The sequence below is a fragment of the Diabrotica undecimpunctata genome, chromosome 5, assembly GCF_040954645.1.
Source record: "Diabrotica undecimpunctata isolate CICGRU chromosome 5, icDiaUnde3, whole genome shotgun sequence".
Lineage (NCBI taxonomy): Eukaryota > Metazoa > Arthropoda > Insecta > Coleoptera > Chrysomelidae > Diabrotica > Diabrotica undecimpunctata.
In genome coordinates, this window is record NC_092807.1 from 134,188,715 (window position 1) to 134,213,478 (window position 24,764).

Consider the following 24,764-nt stretch of genomic DNA (forward strand, 5'->3'; position numbering starts at 1 on the left):
CAAACAATGGTCTCACGTAGCCTGTATACTGATGGGAGTAAATATTATAGGTATATGCCACAACAGCGATGAGTCTGATTAAATATAGGGAAATATAATTTGTTTAAACCCAGATTATTGGGTATTTTTGATTAATAAATCTGACAATGGACAGGAATCAACAGCTATGAAATGCTTCGCAATGCTGCTAAAAACAGAATTATTTAATCCTGACTATTTGACATCTCACCTGACAAGACGATATACGGTGGACGCCTACGCAGAAATGCACGGCACCTTAAGAAGAAGAAAAATAATACAACTGATTTGGTATGCGTGATTTATGTATTATTTTTGAATGTTACAACTGTCCCCTATTATTCGTGTTACAACCGCCTCTGGTATGGGGTCGGTTATATCAATCGCACACACTTATTTAATGACATATTCCGTCCAAACGGTTTTGACATTAATTTAAAGACAAATGAATATGCCTTCACATCAGAGGCTTCGGACCACACTATAAAAAAGAGCTACATTCCCTGAACAGAAAAATATAGACACAATCAAACATAAAGAATGTTATGATAATAAACAGCAAATAAATAGTTCTGCTGAACTTGTAATTTTAACCCTTTAAAAACCTAATTGAAATATGAAATACTGTAGTTATAAAAACATTTCTGACAATAAAAATATTTAGGTAACTTAAGCAATCTAAAAAGGAAATCCAATCTGTTGTATAAATATCAAATTCAGCATCATCGTCCACATGAATTGGCGCGTTGAGATCTTATTGGTCCGATTTATCATACTTAAGAAATGCGGCTGTGCAGCAAAATGAAGTTAAAATTCATCAACAAACTTATGTTTTTCAAAACAAGTTAGTGATTTTAAATGTCATGCTTTGATCATTTTTTTACAATTTAGTGTTAAAATTTGTACATACACGCGAGCGTACCCAATGCGAGGCTATTTTCATTTTCTCCTCTCACTGAGGAATGTAACCTCCAAACAGGTATCAAACACACCTGAGTTTAGTATATTCCCCGGCATAAATTCCGAAGCTTCAAGCATGATCTTAACGCTCTGACATGCAGTGAGTTTGCCGCTCCGAATGTACCTCTCAATCGCGCAACAATCGAGTAGGCAGCGTTGGAAGTACCAGTGCTGTGGCGTCGAGTGTTTGCTTGGTCCACTGCATTCCAATGATATTGTACCTGACCGCTGCAGAGTTGAAATAGGGAATTTAGTTGAAGAATACCTTTGCCGGCTGACGGGATAAGTCTTTTTAAGTTTTCAAAACACGTGGATGCGTGCTTGGCTCTGTAGTGTGACATAGTGCAGTGAGTGTTGTTTTGGTTACTTTCCAACTTGTGACTGAATTTTCTTTTTGGATTTCTATTTAACGAATTAGTTATGCGCAACCAGCTAGAATATTTTCTGCAAATTAACATCAACACATGGTAGGTTAAAGTTTTATTATATAAAATCTTTTAAAAACATTTTTTCTTTTAAATAACTTTAAATATTCTGATACATTCTATTTAAAACAAATATTTGATATTTGTTTAATTTGAATTATTTCCTATAAAATAGGTATTAGTAATGCATCATTTGAATTAATTGTTCATTATTCCTGTTTTGTTTTTAATTGATAGTATATTTATAAATTCAAAACAGTCGTCAATATTATTTATAGTGTTTATTATTTACTAATGTTTTACCTGCAGTGTTAAAAACTACTAGTAGCCTTTCTTGCTCAAAAACAATTTTTTGATAAAGTATATTGAGAACTTGACATAATAGTAAATAAGATGAATGAAGAACAGTCGACTACAAAAACTATTATTAGGGCTCACACTCCCTCTAAGGGGAAAATTCACTCATCTCAGATACCTACGGTATCAAAAGGATTGAGCTCTGGTGGGACTCTTTCCATGTTATCGAGTCCTAGGTGACTTGGGTACGTCGGTGTATCTCCCAAAAAGTTTCACACGCATCTGGACGTCGAAAGTAGCACAGCTCTCTGCATGATCTTATATAGATGTTCATTTAGACCCAGCTTTTTTATGTTTTCTAGGAGGTTCTTCGGAATGACTTCAGTGGTAGAAAAAATAATAGGTATCGTCTGGGTACTTTCCATTCTCCATTGTCTCCTTATTTGTATTTCCAGATCTCTGTACTTGGCGATCTTTTCGTTGTACTTCACACGCAGATTATTGTTGTTAGGTATCGCCACATCGATTAGTGTTGTTTGTCTTGTTAGTTTATTAACTAGTACGAGATCTGGTCTATTATGTGCTACAGTTTGGTCTGTGAGCACAGTGCGAACCCAGTAAAGCTTGTAGTTGTCATTCTCAAGAATACTCTCAGGAACGTATTGATATACGGATATACAATATTATTAATTAAATTATTATACAAGGAAAGAGAAAAATTATTATTGCGGATTATTTGAGAGATCAGACCAGATCAAATTACATTAAATGTAATCATGAATGAATGAAAATCTTTAACATAAAATGCAAAGGAGGAAAACGAAGACTCACGAACGAAAGAAATACTTTTATATATTATTTGAGCATAACAGCAATACGAGTACAACAAAAAAAATTTTGGTGATAGGTAAGAACATTACAAGAAGAAAAATCAAGATTTCTAAGAATTAGTGGTGTTTCGGGTAGAGAAAAGCGTTAAGGAAAATGAAAAATATTAAGAAGAAACACTAGCGAAATTGAAGAAATAACAAGATAATGATACAAGAGAACTTTCCAATGAAAGTAAAATCGACTGCAAGACTCCGAGGAAAAGTCTAAAAGAAGAGGATGAAATTATGTAAAAAGAAGTGTACATAGAACACAATTTTGCAACTTAAAAGCAGTGGACTAAACGATGAGTCTCATATACCCGCAGATTTAATTTATAATAATAATTATTATTTAAATATATTGGCTTGTGTATAGACAATATTTACGTACATATAACTACATACTGTAATTAGTGTGTCTTCATGATATTTATGTTACTTAAATTAACATACTTATCTGATTAGACATACTAAAAAATGACTAAATTTAATAAACTAGAATCGATATGTCGCAAATTTCTTGAACCATAACGTAGAAACATAACAAAAATGAAGACATGGAAGACTATAGATATTACACCAGTCTATCTGGAAAAAATCATTGATTTCACGTAAAAATCTTATACAGATATTTGAAGGTTCTAAAAGGTAGCTGATGAGAAAACTCAATATTTCATTAATTTTGTTATTAAAAAACAGTTTGAAAAAGGACTGACTTTTTAGGTTATAAACAATTATAATAACTTTGACATTGTTTATGTCACACTCTTGTTAGTAGGCTCAATGAAAACTGGTGAAAAAGCACACTTTCCAAAACAAAAACTTCTATGACCAAGGAAACAAGATAGCATTTTTTTTAAATCATATTTTCGTTATTTATTAACATAAGAGTAATAAGAGAGTGTATTAACATAAGAACTGAGTATTGAACAAATTAAAAATGAAGATATAAATTTTATTATCCGATCGAGCTCGATGGTTCTCCCCTCTATTTTTTCGTGACGATATTTTACGAGTACCGCCATGACGGGTTATAACTTTTTGCTCTTTTACTGTATATGCCATCTATAAGTTGTATCACAAAATTTAGATCTTCATTTAGAACTCAGTCCGTCCGTAGTCTCTAGGACCGTGTATTTATAAATGCCCTAGTACTATCAATTAATTTTTTTTTTTATTTAATAAATATAAAATAAATTTAATTTAATTACTTTAAGTGTCTTAAAAAATATAGATTTAATTAAAATAAATACAGTTTTATTTAAAAATTATGTTTACGAACATTTATTTTGACAAAAATAATTCCTTTAAAAAACAAGCAGCTATTGTAAAAAGTGAGAAAAGAAACCTTAAAATCTTACTCTAAACAAAAAATTGCCTTAATTATTTGTAAACTAAAGATGAACTTATCCACTTATAATAACCACATTTAAACAATTCTAATAATAAGACGTAATTTTAAAATAAAAAAAGTCAATCTTTTTCCGAACATTCCACACATATACCCTTTATATTGTAGCGAGATTAAATAAAACGAGCGGTTCGAACTTATATAAATATATTTATTTATAAGTTTACAGTTCGATAGTATTATTAACGTTTTATAGACAATAAATATTTTTTTCACCTTTCAAGTTAAAATAAAACAAAGTAAAACCTTTGAAAATTAAGAACGATTTCTGAAGTGAGAATTGGAAAAAAAAGAACTTTTTATGATCTACAACTTTTATTTGAAATATTTTACTCAAAATTAGATTAAAAAGTGTTGTTGATAATGCATCACCTTGCCTAACTCCATTTTCAACATCAAATGCCCTTGTCATATCTTCACCAATTTTGATTGTTGCCTTGGAACCCTCTAAAGTGATTTGTATAAGTTTAACTAACTTTTTTGGTATTCCTAACATGGATAGTTGTTCTAACATTTTTTTTCTATCTACTCCATCAAATGCCTGTTTGCAATCAATATACAAGTTGTAAATTGTTATGTTATCTCCTCTATCTTTTCTCCTTCGTAAGGATGTAGTGGCGTCATGTAATTTATTTGACTAATGTCCAATTATCTCTCTCCTGTGCTTGTTGTTTTGCTTCGGAGAATGAGTAACCAGTCGTGTCCTTTATTTGGTCCGACCATGGTACTGGAGATCTTCCTCTGGTTCTTCAAAATTTTTGTGAGTTTGGCTGTTGCCGATCTGGCCATTGTGATGATCATCACTTTGGTTTTCTGCATATTTATTTTCAAATCATATTCCATACTCACCGTGCCTAGCCTATTTATAATTTGTCCCAGTTCTTCTGGTGATGACGCCAATATAACAATGTCATCAGCATACCGAAGTTTTTTGATTTTTCTTCCGCCTTTCTTCCCATCGTTGCTCCACCTTGCCATTCCTCTTTTTTCCTCTACATATTCTCCTTCCATCCCTTGTTAGTTCTTCATATATCCTTCTATTCAGTGTCAGGAATTCCCTTGTAGACATTTCTGCATAGCTGTATTTTTGTCATTTATTATTTTGTCATATTTGTTAGTTGTTGGCAATCTTGGTTAAACTTGTTATTAGCTTTATTTTCTGCTGGTACTGATTCTTTTTCTTATGATTTTTTAACATAAATAAGTTCTATATTCCCCTTTCCCTTTCTCTTTTCTCATTGTACCATTGATACTCTTTATTTTATCCTCTATATGACCAAGAAAAGATTTAACATTTATTAGTAAGAACCAGGTATCATCCATGTTTCTTAATGAATATTCTTGTGCAGAAAACACGTAAGTATAACTACACTATACTGTACCATACTATACTATGCTTATACTAACTACTCCAGTTATTTGCCATTCCCAAATGTGACACTCTTATATACCGTTGTTGCTGGCAGTATCATGTAAACTATGCTTACCAAAGGATTCTGAACCTCATATACATTTTAGAACCTTTAAATACCTGTATAAGATTTTTTCAGCTTTTTTTTCCTTTACTGGGGTATTACACAAAAATTTTAGATTAGCTATATTTATTATTATTTCTTTTATGTATTATTAATGATAATCTCATTGATAGTACGTAATCGAATTAATAGTATCAAAAATAAAATAATAGATACCAATGACTAATCTCGGATATAAGATCAAACAAGTCACTTTAAAAGCTTACCTGTTCTTTGTCTCCTTTCTTCCTTTGTATTGCTGAGGTATCATTTTAATCTTATTGTAATTTACCACCTTCACTTAGGGGTTTCTTTGAGATCTACTACCTAGCTGACGCCTATAAATTAAAAACCATCTAAACTATCTCTTGCGCCACCTATTTTTAAGATTGTGTTTTTTTTTGTGAAAAAAGCATCTGTTTTTGTCCAGTGATCAAAGGTTGTCGTTTTATTTTGGAATATTTGTTTATACATTTATTTACCCAAAATTCATATTTTTGACAAACCGCGTGATTAAAGTATATATATATATATATATATATATATATATATATATATATATATATATATATATATATATATATAAGTATAAGTAAAAAGTAATGGCATGTCTCGCAAAACAGAAAACCAAAAATGGTATATCGATGGAAGGCAACCGTATATACGTATTTCTGACTATTTGACTATTGTCCTCAGTACGGTGCAGCCAAGTTAGAAAAGGAGCATATTAACTTGGGAAAGGATATATATATATATATATATATATATATAAATTATATAAACTAGTGAGAGGAATATCAGGTTTTTCGGTCAAAAAATAAAACGATTCTATTATTTCGTCAAACTCGATATTTCGTTAATGTTTATTAGCTTCATCAAGAGTGCACTAAAATTATTATTAAAAACAATTAATACATGGAACATACTTACAGACAAATAAAAAACTCAATGAGTGGAATCATTAAAATGCAAGCCAGCACATCACAGAACTTACACACTACTAAGATTTACACTAAATAATTACTAATACCATTTTTAAAGTACATTAATTTTTTTTTGTTTAGATATTAAGTAAAGCCTAAATAAAATTATATAGAGAGATAACCTAATGTTATTTTTGACGTTACTATAAAGTTTAAAGTTTTATTATTAATGGCATTCTTAATTCGGTTGATATGACACATCTCAAAAAACAATTTATTTTTGTAATTGCTTAATAATTGCAATATTTTCACTTTATCATAATCAAACTAGTGGCCTGTTTTTATAAAATGTTCGACAACAGCGCATGTTTCTCTTGTTTAAGTCACTTTCCGGTTTGTGGCGACATTGCTATTATTATACTGGTGTCCGATCTTTAATTTTAGAGAATATGTATAATAGCAATGTCTTATATCAGTTACAGTGTTTAGGTTGCCAGGGATGTTATATTGGACAAACAGGACAGTGTCTCAAACAGCGGATCACACAACACAAAAGTGACTGCAACAGTTGAGTTGGGTGACTACGAACTCCCCCACGCTACCTAGATTTTAATGGGTTCAGTTTTATAGTAGGATTAAAAGCGACTACGAATTGCCCTACGCTACCTAGATACTTAGATAATATTTTTGTGAACATATATAGTTTTTATTTTACTTCATTGTATACAAAAAGGAACCCAATTCCCAAAGCATGAGCGAAAATTTTAAATGGTTAAATAATGAAACTATAACAATATAATCGAATAAAGTTTATTTATAAATCTACATTAACTTATATACAATAACAAAAACTACAGTTAAACAATAACAATGCTTAATTCTAATGTCTGATTAGTGATTAAAATAAGTAAGAGTAAACACTATATTTTAGATTTTAAAAGTTAGCTGGATAATAATTGAAAATTGGCTTAATGAAGTCTAATTTAGTAATGTTTTGATTAACGTAATATTCATTTAGCCTATTTTCAATAAAATCAACTTTTTTTGTCGTTTTATCAAGTTTTTTTTCGAATCTATGTGCAGTTCTAATTTTCACTATACTTCTGCTTGAAAATTTAACAAAATGTCTGTAAATTTACATATGTCAGGATGTGATTTATAAAAACGTTCGTTAAATTTCTAGTGAAATGTTTCACAATATTGCTTTTTAAAGTTTGTTAAAATACATTTCTCTTGCTAGATATTTTTAATAAAAATTCGAAGTGCCAGGATTGGAAAATCATTAAGTATAAATAACTAATTTCTGTGTAAAATTGCAATTGTACTCTTATAATAAGTTTTGCAATACCAGCTGAAGATCCAAATATTTTTTTTGACTAAACCATAAATGGATAATTTTTTATAAAGTCGAGTTTTCTGAAAATGCCCAGTATGTGTTTATATTTCTATAACTATTTTAGTTGCAGAAAATATTCTGCACTGCGTCTTGGGTCACAATCACGTAAGCGACCTTCGAAAACTAAGCCGTTATTAATTAGGAACTCCTGCAAGATGAAAGCTCAAGAGAGGCCATCAAACAAAAATCATTCACCAAAAGTTTACAACTTCTTCTTTAAAATAACACATGACAACAACGTACATCTCTTGTATTCGGAGGAATATGAGCAACGATCATTTTCCTTTTATGTCACCTGTACCTACATAAGACAATGGAAAAGCACATCAAGCAATCCAACAGATGAAACTAAAGATGGACCGCGAGAAATGTTTGGTGTTGGATAACTATTCGCAACAAAATATTATTATTTTTGGCATTCTTGAGAATTTACGATACCTGCTTAAGCAGAGGCATATTACTTGGATGGTACATTTCAATACGTTCCAAAATTTTTCTTGCAATTATTTACCATCCATAGCCGTTTGCATGCAATTAATTCGTTGCTTCGAAGAAGTTGGTGTCATTTTAAGTACATTAAGACTTGTGGCTGATTTCGTAATTGCCGTTCGACGTCTGTGAATCGAATTGGATGTTTATTTCACTTGACTCAAAGTTAGTTTCGCAAAATCCAAAAACTTGGTTTTGTAACCACTTACAAGAGGGGAGATTCCAACGGCAAGTGGCTGCATCACTTATTTGGCAGGTCATTTTTGGACCCATAACGAGTCGGCGATTGTTTTGTCAACGATTTTATGCGGATATCCCTAACCTAATGAAAATGGCCGATTATATGTTAGAGAACTACGTAAGTAATGAGTGTCTTTTCCCACCAACTGTTTGGGCATCCCAGTCTAGCCATATTCATTTCACCACAAATCCATGCGAATCCGTTCATCCCTATTTTTCCAACCATTTTTACCATTCTCATCCCAATATCCCCACTTTTGTATCTACGCTTCTACAGTTCTAAACAATGGTGTACATAAAACTGCAAAGTTTACATGTATAATATATTAATATAATAATAATTATACCTTTCCTGTTTTCACAGGATAATGTTTCTTAGGCTTTAATCGTTTATAAAAGCCAGGAGGCTGTACTTAGCATTTTGATTCCTTCTGTCATAATAAATAAACTTCTAATTAGTTAATAAGTTGAGCACTATTTCCGATATAAAAGGAAACAGCACATGTTCATAAATATTTTCATTATAAAGTTACCTAACGAAACTATGCAACTGAATTTTCAGATCTCAAAACCACTTAGATTGGCAGATACGTTCAATAGGCCACACCGTAAAAAATCGATATTAATATCTATTTTAAAGTAATTTGCTTAAAATAATTTCGGAATTTAATAAATTACCACAAAAACGAGAAGTGTAACAGGTCACTGGCCATCTTCCGCATTAGAAACCAGCGCCTGGGGGCAAAAATACTGGTGATCAGTTTACCTATCTGCGGTGATAAGTTTACCTATCTCCAAAGGATGCCGGTGATCAGTTTACTATATCTCGGAGGGTCTAATAATTTTATGGGGGGCTATAAAGTGATAAGTTCGTACACGTCCCCTAATAAAGAAATAAAATAGTGTAATATCAAAGAAACCCGGAACGCCTCTTTGGTGTTTTTATTTCACCGAAAACTAACCCAAATGTCTGATGAACACATTTGGCTTCATAGACGTCATTGTATTTATTTGTAGGAGCGTTTGCGTAAAATTTTTTGTTATTTTCGGATTAAATTTCACAATAAATTTTGTGTCTATCTATTAACTGAAATAATTTTAGTTTATATGTCATACTAACAGTAGATCCTTTTTATTGGAATAATAATTAGACCAATTTACTTTCATACTTCTATTCTCCGTTCACGAATTGTTGAGAGCACGAAATGTGCCTGAAACTCATAAAACGGTCGTAAATCATAGGCGTTCCTAAGGTGTTTATTCATTAAATAATAATATAATATTTTAATACTGTTATATATCGATACCTTTTTGCCATAACATCGTAAGTCTCGTTTAGTAAATTTTACAGTACGGCAGTTTTTTCAATAAACGTGTTTAGAAATGTCCAATTGAAGTGAAAATTGGCATCCGGACGTATTATGATGAGTGTTTGAAGTAAAGTAATGATTTTTCTTTAAAATAGTTTCAGTTTTTTTGTAGTTGGACTTACGTTACTTTGGAAGCATCAAAAATAATTTTGCTACTGTAGTTTTATACAAGTCCAACACTTACGATAATTTTGGTAAATTCAGAAATAATTTTACATTATGATTGTTATCGTAAGCTCAGCACTTACGATAAAAAGTATGTTTAGAGACAACCCCTTAAAGTAACATAAATATATATAAAAAAACACCAAAAATAGTTTATTTAAGGTAATTTATTTGTGAAAAGTAAAAAGTACAATAGGCATTTAACTGAACAACAAATCGCTTTAGTCATAAACTTACAAATAGTCATAATATCTAATGTTATTGTATGTGGTATAATAAATGTGAATCATAGCTAGTCAGCAAAAATCTAATCTTGGGGCCCTTCATCGCTTTCGTCTTCCTCATCGGATTCTGCTAGCTTATCTGGCGTAGCTGACGTTTTCATTAGCCTATATTTTTTGAAACCTGAGAGGAATTATATTGTTGTCGCAGAGATCAATTAAGTCTTTTTTCTTTGCAACGGAAATAAACAATTTTTGAGAATAAAGCCGTTTTGTTTTTTTTTTCCTTTTAATTCCATCGTGAAATTGATGCAGTTCTGGCCATTATTTAAATAGTCAACCTCTATAATAATATCTGGGTTACCTTTCTCAAATTTTACATTTTTAATTTCACTGATTTTTATAGGTTTTCCGTTCTTACATTTGAATTTACTCGGTTTTAGTACATCATCAGATATTTTTTTCCATTCTAAGAAGTCGCCGAAATCAATTTTTATTGTTTCAAATGGTTTAGGTTTGGTACGAGAGTTGGATATCAATGTGCACCATTCTGATGGGACCCATACTATGCGTTTTTTGATAAACCGCTCAACTGTTGCGTGAACTGGGTCGACATGCATATAAGTATGGCCTGGTAGTAAGTATCGCACACTGATTGATGTTATATTAACAGAATCCTTAAGAAAAGTCGAGATCATTACAAACATTGCCTTGTTTTTGTTCTGTCCATAACAACTATCACAATTTAGTGACATATGTTTTACGGTTTGTCTTTTATCAACTTCTTGCAAATATTTGTAGATTATGGTAGATATTTCGTTACTGCCACGTCCTCCGTCACATTCTCCCCACAAATAACAAAACCCATTTTGGGTTCCACTTTCGTCAACCATAAGATTGTAATAAGCATACTTTCTGGTGTAGTACAAGAGCAAATTGTCTCCATGTTGTATGTTTAACACCTTCTGTAGATCGAAACTAGCACATAAAAATTTTGAATCTTAGATAGTTTTCTTTTGCTCAGCTAGAAATGAATCTTTGCATTTTTCTTTGTTTTCCAAATGTTTTTCATACAATTGCTTTGTTTCTTCTGTTTCCTCAAAATCTTTGTCTTTTCTCACTTCACATACTTTGCACTTATCTTTTTTCGGCAAGTGAAATCCGATATTAAATTCTGCCATAAAAATCTTTCGGAACACTTGCAGGGAAACGATATCGTTCTTAGTTATGCGATTTTCTAACTGTTTCTTCTTAAAAAGTTCGTATAAGAATTATACATTATGAAATTCAGTGGGTAAGTGTCTTCTCGATGTTTTATTTCTGCAATAATGAGGTGGGACAGCGGGTAGCAACGTGATAAAATCCAAAACATTCTGCTTCTGCTCTTTCCCAGTCTTGTTATGTGGAACATGCTTACCTCTCGGATCTATTTTGGAAAATATGGCTGACGTAGAGTTTTCTTTCGTATATCTCAAAGTCATTTGTGAAATATCCGAGGTTTTCAATAAAAATTGTTGGCACACCTCGTGTTCCACATCATTTCACCTAATGATATACTTGTACGAACATTGTCTTCTGCTTCTTCCAGCCTCTTGTTTTCGACGTTTTATTTTAACATCTTTTATGCCTAAAGCAAAAGTAAAAACCATAAATAATTACCGAAAACATTATTTTGTGGTAGATACTTACGTTCTGACTCTGCGGCTATACACAGTGCACTAATAGATCGTAACGCACTTCGCTGCATCGTAAGTAGCAATTTTTGTACCACGTGACTTGCACCTTACGATGTTTTGGTGTCCATGCGATGTTTTCACAACTACAAAATAGATTTGTTCAGATTTTTATGTGACTTACGTTACAGCAAATTCGGTTTTTTCTCCAAGACTATGCTATTATAGCTTACGATAATTTTGCTGGGAGGTGCCTAGCGGCTTGATAGATACGATTCTTCAATAAAACTGTTTTCCCTAATTTTGTCACTTACGATGTTATGGCAAAAAGGTATCGATATAATATTAATAATATTTTAATACTAATATATTTAGCAAAAAAACAATTAAAACTTTCACGGCTAATGTTGGTTATTATATTATATTAATAAAAATAAGAATTAACCATTAACAATTTTGTAAATAAGAATACCTTATCTCTTTGGATATTTCAATACTAATCTTCGCGTTTAATCACTTTACTAGAAAACCTGGAATTCACATCCGAAGGTACTATTCGTTGCAAGATAATTATTATGGCGGCTTTGGCCACGTGCCTCGTCTATTCTTTTTATATTCGAAACTTAACTTGAAAGGGCGAAGTTATTACGAACGAAAACAATTTTTTGTTTAGTACGTTTTTGGTCGCATGTAATTTACGGCTCGTCGGTGTTTCCGCGTCTACGGCAGTAATTAGCGTCTCGAATATTTCTTTTGCGAATTATATGCAGTGCGTGAGTGATTTTTTATTCCATATACCTACGAACATATACGTACCTTTCGCTCGTGCTCGTTTTGTTGGATTGTTTGTGATGGCTTCATCATCGACATTATCAAGTTTTACACCGGTACTGTTGCGTACAGTCAGTAAATCTGTCTATTCACCAAGAGAGAAGACTATTGTCCTGAATGTTCACGATGCTCTGGTTTCTCTGAATCCCACAAACACTGTTCGCAACATAGTCGAAAGTTGTGCCAACATGACTGGCGTAGGAGAGTCAACTATATATAGGTTCCTATCAGAAAGAAACAAACACGATATAGCTAATCCAAACACAAACGAATATTTAAAGAGAGGGAAAAAGCCTATTGAAATTGATGAATTTGCCAAAAATGGTATTCGAAGGAAAATTCATGGATTTGTTTTCAAAAAAGAAATACCAAACCTAAACAAAATTGCCATTACCAGGATGAAACGTGGGTAAACTCAGGTCATACTCTAAAAAATTTGGTCAGATAAAAATATATTAAGCTCCAGGCAAGCCTTTATGGAATGTTGATCTACTGGTATCTCCCCACCTTCTGGTAAAGGCAGTAGATTAATAATTTCTCACATTGGCAGGGAAAAAGGATTTGTTAAGCATGGTTTGTTGGAATTTCAGTCCAAAAGCACAAAAGACTATCACGAGGAGAGGACAGCTGATGTTTTCGAAGAGTATTTTGAGCAGATGATTGAACACATACCACCAAATTCAATTATCTTCTTCTTCACGTGCCATCTCCGCGACGGAGGTTGGCAATCATCATGGCTATTCTGATCTTAGATGCTGCTGCTCTGAATAGTTCAATTGATGTGCATCCGTACCCTCAAGTTACGCAACCATGAGATTCTTCTTCTTCCTACACTTCTCTTGTCCTGGATTTTCTCTTGTATAATCAATTGAAGTAGGTTGTATCTCTCATTACGCATAACATGCCCCAGGTATTGCAGCTTTCGTGTCTTGATGGTTTCCAATATTTCCATTCTTTTGTTGATTCTTCTCATGACTTCGTTGTTTGTTACATGCTCGGTCCATGATATCTTCATGATTCTGATTCAAATTCAATTATAGTATTAGATAATGCACCTTATCATTCACGACTAGTACCAACGACTGCGTGGAAGAAACAGGATATTCTTGACTGGCTGCGGAATAAGTATCTGCCTTACGAATATGGAATGGTAAAAGCAGAACTTTTAAAAATTGCCCGGCAACACAAATCTAAGTTCAAGAAATACGTAGTTGACAAAATGGCGGAAAGGTGAAACATCACAGTCCTTAGACTTCCACCCTACCACTGCGAAATAAATCCAATTGAACTCATTTGGACACAAATGAAAAGTTATGTGGCTAGAAAAAATACGTCATATAAAATACAAGCTGTACGTGAATTTTTATACGAGTCTTTACAACATATTACAGAACAAAACTGGAAAGATGCAGTAAGACATGTAATAGACGAACAAAAAATGTGGGATCTTGATAACATAATTGATGCGACCGTAGAGACACAACCGCTAATTATTAACCCTCAAGATGACTCGGATTCCGAAGTTGATCCTATTTATTTTGAATTTGAATAGTTTTCTAATCGTAATTATATAAGGTAAGTAATAATAATTGTAATCGTACGGTATTAAAGGGGAAAGGCGCAAAATGTCGCCTGTCAAAATGTTCAATGTGTTTTAAATGTATCCATTTTTTTTTCAAATCCTGAGAAAACTAAACAGCATTTTTGAAAAATTTAAAGGCAGAATGAAATATTTTTTAGAATAAATAAAAAGTTTCTTTTGCATGCAATATTTTCAATTAAAAATTATACTATATTTTCTCTTTTATTTTCACCCCCGTTACATAACATATTAAAATATACATTGTAGAAGTTTTCAGGGACTTTCTGCCCTGAGTAATAATGTAATCTTTCATTCTGCGTTTAAATTTTTCAAAAATATTTATTAGTTTTCTCCGGATTCGAAAATAATGGAAACATTTAAAACACATTGGAAATTTTGCCAGGCGACATTTGGCGCCTTTTTCCTTAATTAAATAAATGTATCTTTTACAAATGACAAGAAACTTTTTATTTTTGAATAAAATAAATAAGTTTTATTAAAAAATACAATTTACATAAGTACAATTTAAAAAATATATTTATTTAGTTCAAATAAATGTTTCAATCATATACTCTACGACACTGGTCGTTCATCTCTAACCATTCAAAATACCCCCTTAATAGGATTATAAGGTATTGTATTCCTTCAGATATAAGGTAGGTTAGTCGAAAACGTCTTAAACCGTCAGTTTTAGGTTGGTTTTTACTATTATATCGTATTACCTATCCTCTCTGTATTTCAGTTTTCTAATTAGGGTTAAACTTGTAGTGAGCTATCAACAAATTGTGAACCGACTGTAGGAGCGTTTGCGTAAAATTTTTTGTTATTTTCGGATTAAATTTCACAATAAATTTTTTTGTCTATTTGAACATCTATTAACTGAAATAATTTTAGTTTATATGTCATACTAACAGTAGATCCTTTTTATTGAAATAATAATTAGACCAATTTACTTTCATACTTCTACTTGCACAGTAAAATATTCGTTGTCGAAATAATCCAAAACAGTTGTATATTCGTAGAATAACCTATATATTATGTTTAAATACAATTTTGCTTTTTTACTAATTAAACCTCTTAATATACTCCTCAAAACATATGAAGCGTACATTATTAACATTACATGCTCGTCTAATATCTTTAATTCCTATTATATGTATATTTGACCGTTGTTAATTTAAATATCTGTTACTATGCAATATCATACTATGGATAGTCTACTGTTGTGTTCACCTTTGCCACCTGATCTTGAAGTTTGTCCCCAACATCACAGTAGTTCTACTTCCAATTTACAACTACATAAGTATTATTAGTTTTCTAATTGTTGTAGTAGGACATTTTGATTATTTTGCTGATATTTATAGTCATATTTTATTATTTATCTGTTTAATAAGTTCTCACACTTTTTTTCTTGTGGCAAATCTAAGTTAAATATTGTGTTTACATGGGATTAAGCCACAATATATTGTAATGATAGTTAAATTTTTAACTACAAAAAACTAGTCGATAAGATTTCATCTCCAGAGATCGTTCTCAAAACAGATTAAGTATTTAGAATTTTGTTGAAAAGAATGTATTACCGCCAAAGTTGTTTACGAGGTTAAGAGCAATTACTATTTAAATGGGAATAAGCCACAATTAAAGGTGTATGTACGTTTATTGACGTTTCAATTTCCACTTCGGAAATCGTTCTCAAAATACAAACGATTATTAATTATTAAATAAAACGATTTGTGTTTTGAGAACGATTTCCGAAGTGGAAATTGAAACGTCAATAAACGTACTTTAAGCTTTAATTGTGGCTTATTTCCCATTTAAATAGTAATTACTTTAAAATGCCACAAGAAAATAGCTTCAGAACAATATTAAGGTTAAGAGCATTGATTTAGTGTAAAAATTAACTAACCTTATTGCAAAAACTACAAAAATAATTTGATATTTTCAATTTTCACTGTATCCTTACTCAAAAGGACAAAATAAACTGAGCATTGAATACTACTTTCAAATACTCCCTAAGTGACCGTTTTCTCCATTGCAGTGACATTATGTACTTCCTTTTTGTCAAATGTCTGCTGGTATTTAGCCATCAATTACTTACATAATTCACTTAATAATATTTCTTAGAGATATTTAATACCCAATATGGACAATTGTACAAATGATCTAAGACCGGTCAAAAATAATTACTCGCATACTAAACGTCTCAGTGATGGATCTAGAAATTTGCCTTGGTGGGGGAACTTCCAATAACAACCAGAAGACTTAAAAAAGATACACCCAAATTACATTATAAAAGACATTAAGTTCCCTTAATTTTCCTAACTAGCGGGTTTATTGGGTTGAATTTGTCCGGCTGGGGTTTGAGCTGAAGCTATTTTCTTGTGGCATTTTAAAGTAATTACTATTTAAATGGGAATAAGCCACAATGTTAAAGTACGTTTATTGATGTTTCAATTTCCACTTCGGAAATCGTTCTCAAAATGCAAACATTAGTTTGAGTTTCATGTCAGCTAATATATTTTTATGCTTCAATAAGTTTTTCTCTAATTTTGATGGTGGTGAGGAATTCCCCATTTTCCCACTCCTTGTATTCACCACTGAAACGTCTTGTAGACTTTGGTAATTCTCATTAACTTAACATTACTTTGAGTTAAATCTGACTTATGTTTGCATAGCAATTTCTCTTTGCAACTTCTCAAATTAAATTACTATGTAATCAGAGGTATCCCTCTTAAGCTTATAACTTCTTATCTATGTGGCAAACACCAGGCAGTAGAATCTAAAGGTCACCGATTATCTATCCGTAAAACATGGAGTCTCACAAGGTCCGGTTTTAGGACCTCTTTTGTTTATTATTTATGTGAACGAGTTGTCTAAATTCATATCTTTGTACAAATCCATACAATTCGCAGATGATACGACATACGTTATATCAGGAAAAATAATGATGATTTAAAAATGTCTCGTGAGTAAGTTTCTACTAAATCTAGAATGTAGTACATGGTTTGCTGCAAACAAACTAAAATTTAACTCTGATAAAATGCAAAATTTGCACAATGATCCAGATAACAAAGAGACTGTTATTGGGAATAACCATAGATAAGCTACTGAAGTGGTCGGCTCATATCTCATAACTTAAGAAAAAGCTATCCAGTTCATTATTTGTTATTCGCCAACTAGCAAGGATTGTCAACTTTATAAAATTAAAAATGACATATTTTTCTTTATTCCACTCTTACCTAAACTATGGTGTAATCATATGGGGCAATTCAACAAATGCACTTAAAATTTTTAGAATGCAAAAGAAAGCTATCAGGATTTTAGCAGGAGTTAGTTCTAAAATCTAAAATCTAGCTATCTGCCGACCTTTCTTTCTTCTTCTTCAAGTGCCATCTTCGTTCCGAAGGTTGGCGATCATCAGGGCTATACGTATTTTCGAAACTGCTGACCGAAACAATTCGTTGCTGCTACAGCTATACCATTCCCGTAGATTCTTTAGCCAGGAGTTTCGTCTTCTTCCTATGGACCTTTTTCCTGCTATTTTCCCTTGCATAATTATTCGAAGCAGTTCATATCTTTCGCCTCTTGTAATGTGTCCCAAGTATTGCAGTTTTCGTTTTTTGATCGTAAATATGACTTACTTTTCTTTATTCATTCTTCTCAAGACCTCGACATTTGTGACTCTCTCGGTCCATGATATTCTCAGGATTCTGCGATACATCCACAGTTCAAATGCCTCTAATTTTTTGGTATCAATATTTTTCAACGTCCATGACTCCATTCCGTAGAACAGCACAGACCTTTTTTTATCAAATTCAAAATTATGCCGCTATTGTACCTACTCTGTCAATATTTCAAGTTCTAACTGAAATTCACAAAAAAACGTGCCCATTTAATAAAACAGTCTGATGTTCACGTTCACAATACGCGAAACTGTCATTGTCATTACCTACGAACAAATCGCTGTAGATTAAGTCTTTCAGATAACAATTGCCTTAATTATAACTATTTTACAAAAAAGTGTTAAACGGCTAAACTGTAATAGTTTTGAAAAAGGTATAAAAAAATATCTTCTGAAACATTGTTTTTACTGCTCAGAAGAATATATTATGACTCATTGAAGAAGATCCACTGAACTGCTTACCATAACTTTGCCATAAATACTTTTTAGTTTAATATGTGTTCTTGTTTGTGATATACTTAAGTTACGTTTTATATTCCTTTTTATATACTATGTATTTTTTTTTTGACTTGCTACAAACAATATTTGTATTTATTATATAGTTAAATAAATAAACTCAAACTTTATGTTTCTACTTTAAGTTTCAAGTATTCTGAGATTTAGTTCAAATACTATAAGGAGCTTAGATTTTAAAGCTTTCATATACACAAGGTATCTATGCTACACTAGTACGCCTGTGATAACAACGGAATCACCTCCAATAGTAGATTCATAGCTTTTTTTAAAATATTGTCTCAACAGTGTCATTTTATAAAGATGTTCTTCATTATAAAGAGGATTACCACAAAGATACAATAAAGGAGATTAGTGCAGATGAAAAGGAACTAAAAAATTATTTAGAATACAAAAACAGTTTTTGAATTACTGCATACGGCATAAAAACGGCATACACAGCGCATTTTGCTTAGACTGTTAAATTCCTTGTTTCGTATTGTCAAATGTTTTTGAATTTCCTGTAAACGATAGCGGTTGTTAAACTTATTATAATAAGTAATAGCAAAACGTCCTCAAATGAGGTACACGTAAACTCATCACCAATTAGCATAAATACCCTCTCACCTAGTCCAAACTCATCACGCCATTAAAATAAGGATTTTAAAATGGACTCCGAGAGATTGGTAAACTCATCACTGGCCTACCTGCACCCCGTGGCAGATATAGACAATAAATCCCTTGCAAACCGCTAAGATTTGGTATTTGACAGAATAAATCGATGTATTAAATGCAAATGCAATTCATTGGTTTTTATTTGGGAATTCCACAAAATTCTATTGATAGCTACCTAAAACTATGCGAAAAGAAAAAATTTCTCTTCATTTGCCCTTGTTCACGTATCAAGCAATCCGACAAAGCAGAGGCAAATTACATGTATGGTATATTTCAATATGCTCCAAAATTTTTCTTGCAATTATTTACCATCCATAGCTTATTAATTGGGCATTACGTGTCTTTTATATTCTCTGTTCTTCCCGACAAACGCATAGAAACCTACGTCATGGTCTTTACTCAATTAATTCGTTACTCCGAAGAAGTTGGTGTCTTTTAAGTCCATCAAGACTTGTGGCTGATTTTGATTGCCTTTCGGCCATCTTCGAAGCGACTTGGGTGGTTATTTCACTTGACTCAAAGTTGGTTTCACAAAATCCAAAAACTTGGTTTGGTAACCACTTCTAAGGGAGATTCCAACGGCGAGTGGCTGCACCATTTATTTGGCTTGCCATTTTTGGACCCAGAACGAGTCGGCCATTGTTTTTTCAACGATTTTATGCTTATATCCCTCATCATCATTCAATCTTCGCTTATCCACTGCTGGACATAGATCTCTCTCATAATTTTCCATCTATTTCGATCTTGTGCCTCTTGCATCCAATTCCTATGACAACGTTTTAGATCGTCAGTCCAACGTGTTGGTGGACGACCTCTGCTTCGGTAGGCATCATCTCTTGGTCTCCATTCCAGTGCGGATATCCCTAATCTGCCTTTATTTATGAAAATGGCCGGTTATATAGTAGAGAACTACATAAGTAATGAGTTTCTCTTTCCCTCTAACTATTTGGGCATTCCAGTCGAGACATATAAATTTCACCACAAATCCATTCGAATTATTTCATTCCCATTTTTCCAACTGTTTTTACCATTCTCATCCCAATATTCTCACTTTTGTATCTACGCTTCTACAGCACTAAACAATGGTGTATATAAAACTGCAGAGTTTACATAATGTGTTTGTCCGTACACTCATTAGGAAGGTCTAGCAGGCTGAAGACGTCTTACGTGAAAAGTTAGAAGAGCTGAGTAGATAAGAAATTTTCGATTACGAATTTGTGAAATTAGTGTCATACAGATATCATAAAAACTTGTAAAAGTTAATTATACTGCAAATAAAATGTTTCTTTTTTAAAATTCTACTTTCAGTATTATTATTAAATTCAAAATCCATGTTTTTCATACATTTTCTTTTGCCTACCCACATAGATTTCTTCATTTTCATATTGGCGAACAATTTTAAATTCAGTTCCATGTTTTAAGATTTTAAGAAATTTTAATTTTTTTATTTTTTTTTCTGTTTTCATAGGATAATGTTTCATCCAGTAGGCTTTGTCCGATTATAAAAGCCAGGAAACTGTATTTAAGCATTTTGATTAATTCTGTCATAATAAATAGATATCCAATTAGTTAATAAGTTGGGGACTATTTCCGATATAAACGAAAACAGCACAAGCTCATAAATATTTTTATTATAAAGGTCACTATCGAAAATCGTCTAAGAGGCCACAACGTTAGAAACCTGATAGTATACTTATAGTAAATATCTATTTTAAAGCAATTTGCTTAAAGTAATTTCTGAATTTAATAAATTACCACATAAACGAGAAGTATAACAGATCACAGGCAATCTTCCGCATTAGAAACCAGCGCCTTGTGGCAAAAATGCTTGTGATGAATTTACCTATCTTCGGTGATGAGTTTACCGATCTCCAAAGGATGCCGGTGATGAGCTTACTACATATATCTCGAAGGGTCCAATAATTTTATGGGGGACTATAAAGCGATGAGTTCGTACACGTCCCTCGAATGTATGATGCTGAAGTCTCATTTATCTCAGCAAAACAAACCTGAATATTGAATTATAGCTTTATTCTCTAACACTAGAAGCATTATTCCCCCAGGCATCCCTAGTAGCTACGCTCATGACGTTTATCTTGGCCACTCTCGGATTAAACGACTTTAATTTATTGGGTGTAAATATTTTTTATTGTCTAAGTCCAAATCCATTCTATATTTCACCCAATTAATAATTATAAAACATTTAATAATCATTAAACATAAAGATCCTAAGGAATAAAATTTCAGGTTGTAGAATATAATACTGAATTTATTCTGTGTCCGTTTTACACTGTATTGTGGCGCTGAGCGTGCCAGCAGTTTGCATTTCCTACAGGCATAAACAACCATTTTGATCATTATAATATTCCAAATGTAAATGTTCACTAAGCATTATACTCGTAGAAAACTATTAGCTATTTCAAGGTTAATACATGTAGTGAGTATCACATCGAATAAAATGAATGAATTGTTGGATTGCATACCAACCAACACATTAAGCACCTGAATAAATTATGCAAAAGTTTTTATTAAGATAATAACCCAAATACTTCTTTCTGATTGTACCATAAGCGTAGGTGGGTTGTAAATTACTTATAAATTGTTTATTTCTTGAACAAGGTCTGTTAAATCATCATAAATAACTGTTTAGGTACTTGCTTTTCTGCAAATAAGTGTGTCATACTTCGGCAAAATACGGCTAATAATATAAGTCTTGAATGCGTAATTTATTCATACTTAGAAAATGTGAAGAAATATTTACTTTAATGAAATATAATATTTTCCAACTAGTAAGGAATAAAATCGGTATTACCATAATGTAAATAGTCACAACAAATACAGAATATATACTAACCTCTTCTTTTCTTCCTCCTTTGTATGTAGACATGACTATTGTTCTTCAATGAGCCTCCAGTAAGTTGTTGTTCCATCGTTTTCGTGGTCTTACTACTACTGATCATCTTCCTATTGGGGAACCGTCTCTTGCCGTTTTTATTACTCTATTTCTTACCCAGTTCTTGATGTTCTCCACCTTGCATCTACGTCGTATATCTGTACTTCTAGTTCTGTCCCATAGTGTCTTACCATCAATTTTTTTAAGTGTTTTCATCTATGCTGTTTCTAACATCTTTTTTGTCCTCTCTGTGTCACGTCGTGTTTCTGCCGCGTATGTCATTATTGGTCTGATGTCTGTTTTGTAAATTCTGCCTTTCATTTTTTTCCCGATATTTTTATTTCTCCATATTGTTTCATTCAGGCAACCTGCGGCTGTTTGCTTTTTTCATTTGATCTTCCACTTCCGTTTCGAGCTTTCCTTAGCTAGATAATGTGATGGGTAGATATGTGGTATCCTTTTTTAGTTCTTACTTTTTTTATTATTTTATCCATAATCAGATTGAACAATAGAGGACTCAGGGAATCTCCCTGTCTTATCCCATTTCCAGCTTCAACAGGGTCGTTTAGTTCTTCTTATACTTTTACTTTTATTGTGTTGTTTTGGTAGATATTTTCGATCGTTTTGATTATTCCTAGAAGTATCTCTCTTGCTTACAATAAGTGGATAACGTCTTTTAATTTAACCTGGTCAAATGCCTTCTTAAGGTCCACAAAACATAGATATGCCTTTTTGTTCTATTCTAATGATTTGTACGTGCCTCATTATAAATATAGCGTCGGTGCATCATCTTCCCGGCCTAAAACCTTGTTGTTCTTCTGTTAGTGTTATAATTTCATTCAGTTTATTTGTTATCACTTTGGTTGTTAATTTTAGTGTTTTGTTTAATAAATTAATTCCTCTGTAATTTTCCAGGTCTGATTTGTCTCCCTTTTTGAAGAGAGGTATTATGATGCTTGATCTTCATTCTTGAGGGATTCTGCTTTGTGCTATTATTTTTTGGATTAGTTTTAATATTTGTTTGGTCAAATCTGGGCCTCCGTACTTTAGGAGTTCGTTCAGTAATCAGTCCTCTCCTGGTGATTTTCTATTTTTTAATTTTCTTAATGCTTCCTTCACCTCTTCTTCCTCAATATTTATTTCTTCGCTTGTCGCCACCTCTGGTGTTGGTGGTTCCTTATCGTCACCTTTAGGAAATAGGGATCAAAAGTAGTCTACCCATGTTTGCTTCTGAATGTGTTTTGTTTTTATTAGTTCGTTCATCTCTTTTCTACGTCTTCTGATCATTCTCCATATTTTGTGTTCCGTAGAAGTCGTGATCCATCTGTTTTGAGTAGCTCTGCTCTGTATTTGTTTCATTTCTGATTCGTTTATAGTGGTTATATGCCTGTTGTGTTTGTTGTGTTCCGCATTGTAAAAACAATTTCTTCTTTTCTGCCCATTTTATCTTCATTTCATCTCTAAACCATGGTGTTTTCTTTTTTAATATGTTAGTGTTCGTTACTTTCCTCTCTCTCCAAGCGATTCTGTTGCTGCGTTAACCATGTTATTTTTGAATTTTTCCCAGTTTTTCTCGATGTTATCGTTTTCTAATATTTTATTCCCAGCGAACTTCTCTGTTATTCTTTTTCTGTATAAATATTCTGGGGATTCTGTGTTTAGTCCTTCGACTTTGATTCTTGTTTGTGTTGGCGCCGCTCTCTTAATAATAATGTACTAACTTGGAGAAGATAAAGATAAAGAAAATGTGGAAATTTAGTTGACATGTCGATATTTCAACATGCGATCTAGAATTTCTAATCGTTTGAAAACATGGTCGACTGAAGTCCCATAAATGGTCTAGTACCGTCCAATAATTTACCTAATAAGATACAGATGAGATATTAATACTAATAACGAGGATTAGGAATTACAAGTAGTTTGTACAAATTATGTCTTTTGATTTTTCTATTTCATAGTTTCCGCCGAGTATACTTTTTCACATTTACGTAAAACTTCTGGTGTTTTCAAACCTTGTTTTGAGTTTCTTCCAGCGAGTTTGTTGTTTAGATGAAATCAACTAAACTAACTCTGTTTTGAAGGCATTCGGATGGAATCCAAATTTACAATATTCACCCATTATCTTCAGGTGTGCCGTTAGAGTGTCCAATTGACGGCTTACCCCAAGTTTTTGCTGTAAACCGTCTTAAGTTTTTCTGAGAAACAATGCGTATGCCAACTTTACGGTAAAGCTAGCATGGCCATAGCTATATCTCGGCAATGAAAAGGGCTGTAGGGCACACCTCTGCTTAAGACCATTCTTATTCAAATTCTAAGTTGATATCGTACATTTTTTTACTACTCAAGGTTTGTGAAAAGATCCCCTTATATTTGCACTTTGTAGACTCGTCCCTTTTCCAAAATGAATTAAAAATTTAAATAATTTGAAAACTAAAATAAACAAGGAAGTTTCAATTCTCATGACATTGTCAAATCTCGAAATTCACATTATCAATCACATTCCTTCATTATATTGATATATATAACTGATAACTCTTAAAAAATAAATCATAATCCTACAGAGATTCCACGGGCGGACTTTACACTACACTCCCAGTGTTGTATAAATATTTATCCATCCCAGAAAAGATAAAAAGAT

The 24,764-nt window shown here is 32.3% G+C and overlaps 1 protein-coding gene across 1 annotated transcript in view; it reads left to right on the forward strand.

Moving 5' to 3' along the window:
• Window positions 1–1,149: 1,149 nt before the first annotated feature.
• The window catches only part of ex (FERM domain containing expanded), a 175,363-nt gene continuing 151,748 nt past the window's right edge, over window positions 1,150–24,764 (forward strand). The window contains exon 1 of the mRNA XM_072532743.1: window positions 1,150–1,445. The gene's annotated coding sequence lies outside the window, so the exon portion shown is untranslated. The remainder of the gene's footprint in view (window positions 1,446–24,764) is intronic.